Source organism: Micropterus salmoides, unplaced genomic scaffold, assembly GCF_014851395.1.
Source record: "Micropterus salmoides isolate LMB-PRFRI ecotype aquatic unplaced genomic scaffold, ASM1485139v1 Ms_hic_scaffold_1329, whole genome shotgun sequence".
Classification (NCBI taxonomy): Eukaryota; Metazoa; Chordata; class Actinopteri; order Centrarchiformes; family Centrarchidae; genus Micropterus; species Micropterus salmoides.
The window spans coordinates 27,568-38,785 of NW_024040407.1; the positions used below are offsets into that span (position 1 = coordinate 27,568).

The window sequence follows — 11,218 nt, forward strand, 5'->3', positions numbered from 1 at the left end:
AGCAATTTAACAATGTCATCCAAAACATCAGTTATTGTAATATGACCAGGCATCCTGACCTCTTTGGATTTAGGACAGTATGGGCAGGTATTGTGAGCTAACCAGTGATTCTGCTAAGAGAGAGAAGAGTGTGGATGTAGGCTGATAGTTGTGTAGGTCATAAGATCACCTTAGTGTAACTGAGCTGTTTCAAGCCTAGGTACTGCATGTTAGATTTGTCCTCACCAGGAGACTTCTATGTTTAGGTATATCAGTGTATTACTGTATATACCCTGAGTATTCAACATTTCTGAGCGAAGGATGGATACACCCTTGTAATGGTGGGGTAGCCAAGGCTGATCCCTTCACCCTGCTCCTCAACATGATCAATCCACTTAGCACACCCCATTAAAACCTTATCAATTGTCACTGTGTATACAAACAAGCAAGCAAGCAAGCATTGGAAGAAGGATTCTCAGTTGAGCAAGTAGACCTGGAGCAAAATGTTGGTATTCTCAATTACATAGTCAAAGTACCACACTTCTACACTGGTAAAGGCTTAAATTTGCTCCAGGATGTTGGCCCCGCCCACTGTAAAAACTGTTACTTAGATCTAACTTAAAAAAAATAAGGCAACATTTTCCAAGCACTTTTTGTTAGTTTAGTGAACTTCTTGATTTTTTTAGTTGGGAAAACTCAGTAATAAACATTTTAGTGTATGCTAAAATATTAAGTAGAGTCTACAAAAAACTGCCAAAAAATTAAGTTCAGCCATTGTCAAAATGGACAGCATTTTAACCACATCAAACTTAATTAAAATAAGTTACATTCAAAAGAAATTTTGAATCAGTTCATGTACTTATTTTCTTTAAATGTTGACCAATTATTTTTTTCTGTTGTAAAAGTGCAAATTACTTCAAATAATTAGTTAGCATTGTCATAAATTTAACAAAGAAAAGGACGTATCGGTTTCCAACATTTATTAAAATCCATTTAAATGCAGTTATGCAAAATTATTGACACAATCTTCTGACCACAGCCTATGTGTAGTAGAATACCTTTCCAGCACCTCTTCTGTGTATAAACAGTAATCTTGAAGGGACAAATTTTACTATTTCAAAAATTACAGCTAACAGTCTGCCTCAGGCATCATTAGACGTCACTGGTAACAGAACAGAAGCTGTGCTAGAAGGCAGAAGCTGCAACTGTAGGTGTTTTTATACATTGTGAGTTACGGTTTAATATTGTCAGATTTTCCTTTTAAATCTTAATAAAACATTTTACATACTACAACTTGTGACCTCAGCTTACAAACTGCAGCTTGATACAATATTGTGACAGTGTATTTCATTGACTATTAAAACACTTGATCATAACAGAAAAATGTTCATTAACAGAAAAAATATCTGTGACAGCCAGGGTGACTGTCATGTTTCACTGTCCACGCTTGAAACTTGTTAGTGAAACTAATGACCATGGAGGTTAGTTGAGTACCCAGTGCGGAGACCCACAAACAATCCTTGAAAGGCCTTCAGGTACAACAGTCTGAAAAATCACACATCAGGCCAAGAAAATGTATAACATTCCTCAACAGAAACAACAAAACTCTGTTTTCACTGCAAGGCCAACAATCTTTGCGAGAAACTTGTTGTTGAGGCTTATTAACTTGGCAGTTGGTTTTGGGCGCAGTGCATTGAGTCCCACAAAAAGTCTTCATCAAAAGATTGGATGGATACTGGAGATTCTGGCCAGATTGTCAAGATCTGTAAGCACTGGATTCCCTCGATGATGATGCCCACCGCATCTGGTTCATGGCGAGCATAGGCTAGATCCTCAAACCGCATTTTCAGGTCCTCATGCACACTGCACTCTGCAGTTCCCTGTATGACAAACAAACAAAATTAGGAAACTGTCGCACTTATTAAGGAAAAATAAAAACAGAATGTACAGTATGTTCAGATTAAGATAATAATTCAACATCACATCTTCTTTGGAGACCCATAAAACGCAAATGTGTGCTCAAATCCACACAACACTAAGCAATTTCAATAAATTTAATACAAATGTACCTATCACAAACTAAATAATGTTAATATTTTATGTACAGATCTTTAACATAAAAAATCCAATAACTTTTGCTTTGTATGACGTAACAGTGTGTGGCTTTTTCAGACACTTCATACTCTTCAGATCCCCAAATGAATGCTGGATATTAGTGATGGTGGAAACTAGGTTATCAAGGTTCTTGACAAATCCACTGGTCTTTCCCACTTATTTCAATGTGGGAAAGACCAGTAAAGAACATATTTACCAGTTAGCAACAGCTTATATAAAACACTTAATAGCCTACTGAATGAAAAGCCCAGATGTCCCCTTTTCCACCAACAATTAAATGGAGCATGTATTCATTGATCTGTGTGGAGCTGGAGACCTGTGTCCCAGTGTCTCATAAATCCTTTCACAAATGTAACATTATGCATATCTGTCAGGCATACAGATTAAACAATCTGTAAATAAATACAAAATAATGTTAAATATTTCCTATATTTGTCATAAAATATAAAATGAGAGGATATACAAAAGTCATTGAGCAGGCAGTATTTTTCAGAGATTTTCCCAGGAATGGAATTTTAAAAAGGTTCTGCATAGGGCTCTACTTCATAATACTTAAAAATCGCCTATTCTAGGCCTCCTGCTAACAATCTCCATGCTGCTGGTTCTCTCAGCCTACACATGACGAATGCTGGTTCAGTCAGCCCACATAAAATCATACTGGTTTAACTTGACCAGTAAAACCAGAAACAGACCCAACCATACTTTTTAACAATACTTACATAGTACTCAGAGATAAGGTCCTGTCCACTCTTTCACATATACTCAGTGAGGCATCTTAGAGTCACATCTCTCTTCTTCATCACAGAGGCACTTGGGTCCTAGAGTTGATGAGTGAATAATGAAACATTTAGCAATATCACTCCAAACCTACAACATAATCACTGCTGGTCTGAATTATCTTTTCAATACAATAAAGTTTTAGGACACTGCCATTTTGTGAAAATTTAAGTACTTTCAGTTTAGTTAATCAAAACCAAAAAATAAAAAGTGGTAAATTTCAAAGATTAGTCTCATTATTCTTCAGATGATTACCTATGTGTTAGAAAAATATCTTTGACATAATAGGCAGGTGAACGAAATGTTACTTGTGATGAGTTATGTCAGTTTACTTCTGGATGCTGTCTTGACAAATGACTGCGGAGGGCCCTCCAGGATGTAGAAGAGCATGGGCAGTCTACATGTATACATGACAAGACATGGCTGTGTCTAAAGGTCCCATGATGCTATCTGTAATGCTTTACAATATCAAGCTTTTGCGGTACAACAGTGCTGCATAATTTACACGGCCATCCCATTTGTTATTGAAAAAATACAACAAGGTATTATTAGGGCTGAAACGATTTATTGATTAAATTGATAAAATGCTTCGACATAAATTCTCTGAATCGATGCTTCGTTTAATTCATGTAACTATACAGCACAGTGTTTTGCACAGACATTTATTACTGTCGCACATCGCGCTTACGCTGTGAACACGACGTCGTGGTGGGGGAAGGGGATTACGGTAGTAATCTTTACTCATTACCACTGACGGGAACGTTGCCCAGCACGATTGCTCTAAAAGTTGCTCTGTGTATTATCAGCTTAACAGTAACAGCAACTTCAGCAATTACCTGAAATCATGATTGATTGTGTAGTTGAAGGCTAGCCAAAGTAAGCCGCAGTCCTCAGCTGAAAATGTACCCATGTGCGTTGTTGTTGTTCTCCTTTTTGGGCCATGAGTTGCAACCTCACAGTCAGGAGTTAACTGGCTGTCGGGAGCTGCACCTTTTAACTCACCTCCAGCTCTCTCTGTAGCTCAGACAATCCCTGCTACCTGCGTGTGCTAATCCATCCTTTCACGCCGCCGCCGCCGCCAAGCAAAAGTACTTCTTATACGATGTATCGATGAATTGTATAAATAATCTAGCAAAGCTTTGAATACTAAAATCATTGTTAGCTGCAGCCCTAGGTATTATTATATCTAGCCTTTTGGAAACAAGCTTAATAAAACTGCTTAAGATTTTTCCTACTTTCTTTTGGGGCCGTTCTTACTGTTAAATAAACTATACATTTAGTTTTTTATATATATAATTTTTTGTTTAAGAGGGCATAATCTTTGTACGACATTAATACACAAGATACATTTGTAGTAAACATGCCGTCGGTCAGTAGATGTTCGGTAAAATATTTTTGTGAAAATACATACTTTGACAAAACTAGGCTACGTTTTGATTTTTGGACAGCCATGTTTACTAAAAGTGAGGGAAACCAGAAAGCTTTGATTCATTAAAATTGATTTTATTCTCTCACAGCAGTCAAGCAGGAAATACTGCAGGAGATACAGACCCAGCAGTTAACATTAAAACCTGTAATCACACATCATAAGCTAGGAAATATGCCTCAATTATAAAAACCTACATTTATTTCCATTCAATAGCGTCCAACCATTTTGAGTCCCCGCTAAATGGACATTCTTTCATGTAGAGTTCTTCTCTATGCCACAGGGTGCTCCTCTATGAGGGCTGTCTATGTTAAGAGCCTGGAGGAGATGCAGGACCTGCCATCCTGCACGTCTTGCTAGCAAGAATTTGGTCAAAGCTAGTAATTCATTTCTTGTAATTGTCTCCCAAAACCTGCTTCATGAGTATTTTAAGCGAGTTGTTTGAGACAAAATATTTAACATTCATTAAAACTACATTAACAACGTTGCTGTTCAACAACCAAAACATCTCTAATATATCAGTTAAATGTCAGTAACATTAACATTAACTTAACTCCACCACCTAAAAAACAAAAATCTTGAGCCAGCAATCAAGCCATCTTGAGTCCAGACGTTAGGGCCACAAGAGGAAACGTCCATTTATTTTAAATTCTCTACTGAAAGCGGGAAGACATTGCATGTTAATGAAAACCCGACAAAGTATAAACTGCATTTGACAAGAACTCGAGTTTTTAGCGTATCCGTTAGAGCTTAACGTTAGTGTACATTTGGAAATGTCTCTGGCATCCTCACACAACAAACACATGATAGAGGAAACGGAGTGGTTTTCTAGCATGAGAAAAAGTAATATATCCATGCCAATTCGACTAAAAATTTAATTTTTACAAGTAAAAATGGTTACTTACATATGTTTAGTGATGTATTGTCCTCAGCTCTGCTGAAAACGCTGGTCAGGTCAGCACTGCAGTTTGGTCACCTCTGTAACAGCCCAGCCGTTAGAGCCGCGTGTGGGACATGCCCAGCCGATTTACTTATGACATAGGTCCTTAAACTGAGTTTTGTGAAATCAATTTATTAGGAAGTACAACAAAATCAATTTTATGGTAGAAAATAGCAAGTAACTGGAACATTCACACTTTTTACTTTTCTGTAACTTAAATAGAAAGGAAAAGAAAAGAAAATTAAATTTTTGAAAGAAATTTACATTTTAAAATGAAGTCGTATGGACAGGGCCATTGAAGGACTTTACAGTGCAGGGTGCCAGTCGGGTGGGCTAAAGAGACAGAAGCATCTACAGCTTGTTTCAAAATAGAGGCTGAAATGAGGGCCAGCATGGCGATTCTGTATAAGAAAGTACTGGGCCTCATCTTTTTGTTACACACAGAATATACATCTAAATCTGCATTAGGTCTACACTTAGGTCTTCAATTTTATTGAAAAGTAGATATGTAACATGTTCAGTTCATCTGCTTCACACTGGAGTACACACATTCACTGTTGGTGTTGTTCCTCTGTCTTCTTGATCTGTTGGGCAGGTTAACATTTAAAGCAGCATAATGGAGGCTGTCTGCATCTCGGTAACCCTGGTAACAAAATATGTAAAACTGGATTACGATATTGATTCTTACAGACATTTAAAAAAAATAGCAACAAAACAAGTGGTTGTTTTGCATAAAAAAGGTGTTTTAATGAATTATTAAGTTAAATTTCACCTCTGCAGTTGTTGTGGAAGGAGCCGCTAATCTTGCTTGAGACTCTGGTTGTGAAACAAAGAAAAAGCTTTTTATTGGAAACTTGTATTTATGAATACAAGCTATCAGATACAAACTGTAACACTTACCTGTACATTGGCAGTTGTTTTTCTTAATTATCTTGTACACTAAGATAACCAGTAGAACAATCAGGATGGTAGTGAATGTCAAAGCTCCACTCAAGAAATACACCAAGACAAGAGAATCCACCTGATCTGCAGATTCAGACATCAGAAACAGAGCTTTCAGCTTTTACCTCTGTGGTCACCACAAGCTTGATTGGAATGTAACAGATAGGACAACCTCTGCTATAAAGTAACTTACCTTCAAAGTCCAGTTTGGTCCCATTTCCAAACAGTATGTGTCCACATGAGGCAACAGCACAGTAGTAGGTCCCAGCATGAGAAAGATTCAGGCTCTTCAATGGCAAGTTGTAGACACAGGTGTGTGTTTGTGTGCTGGAATTCCTCTCACACTGATCGTTCCTGCCTCCATGGGTGTAAATGAGTCCTAGATGAGATTCTTCAGAGTTTTTGAACCAGTAAACACTGTGTTCTCCATCACAGGTCCCAGTGTGTACTGTACAGTTCAGAGTCACAGAGCCTCCTGGCTGGATGGGCTCAGATGCTGACTGATGGACCGAAGCTGGTATGTTAAAACCTGAACCCTTTACACTGACAGTAGTGCCCTCTGCAAAAGTAAAGACATATATATATGCATAGCTAGCTCCGCAGTAGTAAGTAGCTGAGTCTGAAATATCCAAATCAAATATTGTCAAGTGATTTGTACTGTTTTTAGTATCCAGTGTGAAGCGTGGATTGTTGAATTCATGATAAAAAGTGGCTTTTGTATGAGACACATAGAAGGTAGACATGAGCCTTGGTTTCTGTCCCAGAGTTTGCTTATACCAGTAAAGCCATGCTGAATTAAAAACCTTCATAGAAACATTGCAGAGTCACATTTTCTCCAATATCAGCTGATACAAAACGTGTCTTTTGATGAATAGACAAGGACAGTTTCAGATCTGTCATCTGAGCTGAAATGAAATGAAAGACAAAGCAAATTAATCAAATCTGATCAAATCCAGAGTGATTATTAATATATTAAGATATATCAGACACATTTCCATGAAGAGTTGCTATAAAGTAAAAGTGGAGCTGCTGGAGCCATAAAAACAAAACTCACCCATTTTCCTCACGAACAAACATATCAGACAGAAAACAAACTTTGGAGATGCCATCATGTTCGAATTCTTATGCTGAATGAAAAGAATCTCGATTCTTTCTCCACTCTTAAAGAGACAAGACTGTGTTTGATTGGCCAGCCTGATGTGACACTATGTCCTAATTAGGAAACATTATCACATGTTGTCTGCCACCTATAGTGTCAAGTTTGGTTCTTGAGAAGATTCACATGTTGAGAGGTATATAAGCACATCAGATCATGCTCATAGTTCATAATTAAAAATTTTGAACTAAATTCATAATAACAAAAAATATTTTTTCATGTTTATTTCTTCTGGGTTTTTTCTTAATAAAATGCTGTCGTTGACTTGAGTGGTGGAACTCTGCGGCTGTTGGTTTGTGGTCATACCCTTCGTTAATGATGGTGATCGTCATTCACTTGCAGATGTTTCCCAAGACTGGTCGGAAGCTTCATTTTGATGTGTCTCGCAGGACTTAAGGGCGCTCACATGATTAATTGTTTGAAAATGGATATGTTCAATCAAAGCTTTCTCAACACAGTGCATCATTACCGACGCTTTCAGACAGTGTGACAAAGCATAATTATTTTACGCTAAAGGTACGTTGCAGCAACACAAAGGAGACTAACCTTACCTGCTCTGCTAGCACATCAGCGTGAGGCCAATGTGCACAGCTGTAGGTTTAGCCGGTCGACATGCACAATGTCAGTGACTTAGGTTTAGGCACAAACATTTCTGATGGTTATGGTAAGGGTAGGGGCCTTCTGGTTTAGCCCTCTGCTAATTTAAATGGGTATAAAATGATTTAATCATGCGGCTATTCTAGACTTTCTGAATGTTATTGGACCAAATGAATCAAATTCAGATAGTGAAATTAGTAATTTGTATGTGAAAGTGAGTTTTTATGGAGGGGAGCTTTAAAGATACAGGAGCTAAACCAGAATGTTCAGACAGAGGGTCTATAGAGGTGCTGAATCAATGGGCAGTATGAGAAAAATAATGTGATAATGTAAACATTTTCTTTTATCCAACCAAAATAAAAGTATGAAATGAGCATAATATGGGACTATTAATAGGTTTTCGCAATGTCTCTGTAAGCCAAAGTACTCTAGCCTCTATCCCATGTGCGCCGAATAAAGACATTTTTCAATTCTTTCCTCACAGAGCAACCCGGTCCTCTAATGTTTTCATATATTGATCTTTAAGTTACTGGCACTTCCTCCTTCTAGCCTGAGTGGCCATCTCTCGTGTACTGTTGTCCTTGTCATCGATGACTCTACTGTTGTCTTGGATGGGTGATGGTTCTTACATGCTTTCTCCACTACACATGGTGCCACCAGACATTCAGATGTACCGCTTTATGGACTGAAGACATACACACACACCTACACTGTAAGTGTTCCAATGTTAGATTCTGTTTATTTTATCACACAAAATGAACATACATTATATTATATACATACATTGGATAAAAAAACAGTCCAAGAAATATTTACGTTGTGATTCTCAAACCTAGGGATGGGAATTTATAAGATTTTAACGATTCCAATTCCATTATGAGATCTTTCTGGACTCAGGGTGTCTCCAGCAGTGGAAAACACCCTTTCAGAAGGGGTAGAGGACGCTTGGACACAGAGATACTTCTCAGCTAGAGCTGACAACACTGGCAATGTGTCACTCTTCTTCCACCACCAGAAACTGGCACTGTCTTGGGTTGGAATGACAGGAAGGCTTCTATAAAGCTGGATTCGTCTGAAATTATGAAATAACCACAAGGTTTAGTTTTAAATTAAATAGTGTAATAATCCCTGCCATCTATCATCATTCATCACAATTAGCTACAATAAACTTACGTAGTCCTCCTCTTCTTCTTCTTCTTCTTCTCCATCCTCTTCTTCTGCCTGCCCTTGTGTCTCACTTGGCTCTGACAGCTTGAGAAGAAATTTATAGTCTAGTCTTTATAGTATAAGAATCACAGAGCAAGAAGAAAAGGTCTCATAACATAAATATGCTAAAGGCATATTCAAATACCTTCTCAACTGCTTCTGTGTTTGCTGCCACTGCTGATGCTCTGACCCTGACCCAAATTTCATCCCTGTCCATTTTAGATTTAAATCTGGGATCTAACACAGTGGCTTCCTGCCTGGATATCATCATCCTTACATTTACAATGGAGGACAAACAACACAAATCTAGAAGAAAATGTGACTGACAAATAACCATTAGTGTATATGAGTAATTGTCATATAGTAATCCATCATTACATGTCAGTGACTGTACCTGGTAATGTTTGGAAAGATCATTCCAGATGTTCTCCTTGATGCTCCTGACGAATGCAGAGTCGTCTTCCTGCACTGCAGTTTCTGAAGGATGGGCAATATCTGGCCACAGGTTGGACTTTTTTCACTGGAGACAGCAAGTGTGGATGTGTAATGCATCCTTAGCAGCAGCACAAACTCCTCTGCTTTCCTCGGGTCCTCATTGCCCATTCTGGCCAGTCTGAAACATAAAGAAAACAAAAAATATATATCGCAGAAACAACAAACATAACCCTTTTAATGGCTATAGTCAACCAAGTTTTATATAAGTCATTTTAATTTTTTTCAAACATTAGTTACTTGTCCTTCTCCACGGGCTTTCTAAGCCATTGGTCTATAGCTGCAGCTTGGATAGCAGGAAACTGTTCACAAAATCCTTCCATCATCAAATACAGAGAGTTCCATCTCGTCCTCATATCTAAAAGGAGCATGCGCACGGGCAGCTCTGCAGCACACACACACACACACACACACACACACACACACACACACACACACACAAGATTATGAGATTACATTAAACAATGTAATCTTACTTTATCATTTTTAAATTGATCCTAATCTGTTCATTTATATGTTACAATTTGTCATTAGCTTGCAATTAAAGTATTTAAACAGTAGGCCTATTACTTACTGAGGAGTTGTTGCTTTTCCTTCAGGACTACTTTAGCCATGTGAGATCTCTTCATCCATACGATCACAGAACAAATCCTTGCTGCCCAGTTGGAAACTGTATTGCAGTTGTACAGCTTCTGAGCTCCAAGGTTAAGTGTTTGTGCAAAACATGGAAACTTGATGATGTTTAGCGTTTTCACAGCTACATCCACGTTTGCTGCGTTATCCGTAGTTGCTGCCACCACCTTCTCTTTCACTCCAAACTCCTCCTGGATCCCTTCAATCTCCTCAGCCACAGCTGTCCCTGTTTGAGCTTTGTACACTGCTTTGGTTTTGAGGACTTTTTCTTTACTCTGACCTTCCCTGACATAGCGCAATGTTACGGTGAGGTCTTGACTGAAACTAGTCCAACCATCTGCTGTGATGGCTGCATGTGTGACATGTTTCAGGTCTGTGATCAGATTGCTCTTTTCAACCCCATACCAAGCAGGAATCAGATGATTTGTTAAACTCTCCCTGTTTGGGGCATTGTATTTTGGTTGAGAGTTTATCATCTCCCTACAGAAAATATAGGTAGGACTAGGAATACATAAATCTATACTGACATAAAAACATGCAACTTTTGGTCATGCATTTGTTATTTTTATTTGAAAAGGCATGCTGGACAAAATACAGCAAATTAACCTCCCGAAATGCAGAGGCATCTACTGTGGCAAATGGGAGCAAACCCTTAACCACAAACTTAGTCACTGCTCGTTGACATTTGTTGATCCTAACCTCTGTCATTCTATTCTTCCCTGCCTGTAAAGGGAGTAGCTAGAGGTGCACGGGAGCTACTTGCTGCAGCCTCAGAGCCAGCCAGACTCTGGCCATCTTCATCATCATCTAAATTTGATGGACAATGACAATGGAGATTATTCGTATAGTAAAGGTTTACACAATGGAATGGCACTCACATTAACTAAGTAGACAGGGCCTGTCCTGCCTGGAGAGTTTAAAATTACCTTCGGCATTAGTAACAGATGGTGTCCCG

The 11,218-nt window shown here is 38.3% G+C and overlaps 1 long non-coding RNA gene and 1 pseudogene across 1 annotated transcript; both read right to left on the reverse strand.

Annotated features, from left to right (window-relative positions):
• Positions 1-1,250: 1,250 nt before the first annotated feature.
• LOC119901486 lies at positions 1,251-5,335 on the reverse strand. Its single transcript, XR_005444212.1, has 3 exons — positions 5,203-5,335; positions 2,814-2,912; positions 1,251-1,859 (listed from the first exon to the last, which is right to left on the reverse strand). It is a non-coding gene; the product is annotated as an uncharacterized LOC119901486 (long non-coding RNA).
• An 83-nt stretch (positions 5,336-5,418) lies between these two features.
• LOC119901487 lies at positions 5,419-7,293 on the reverse strand (annotated as a pseudogene).
• Positions 7,294-11,218: the final 3,925 nt, after the last annotated feature.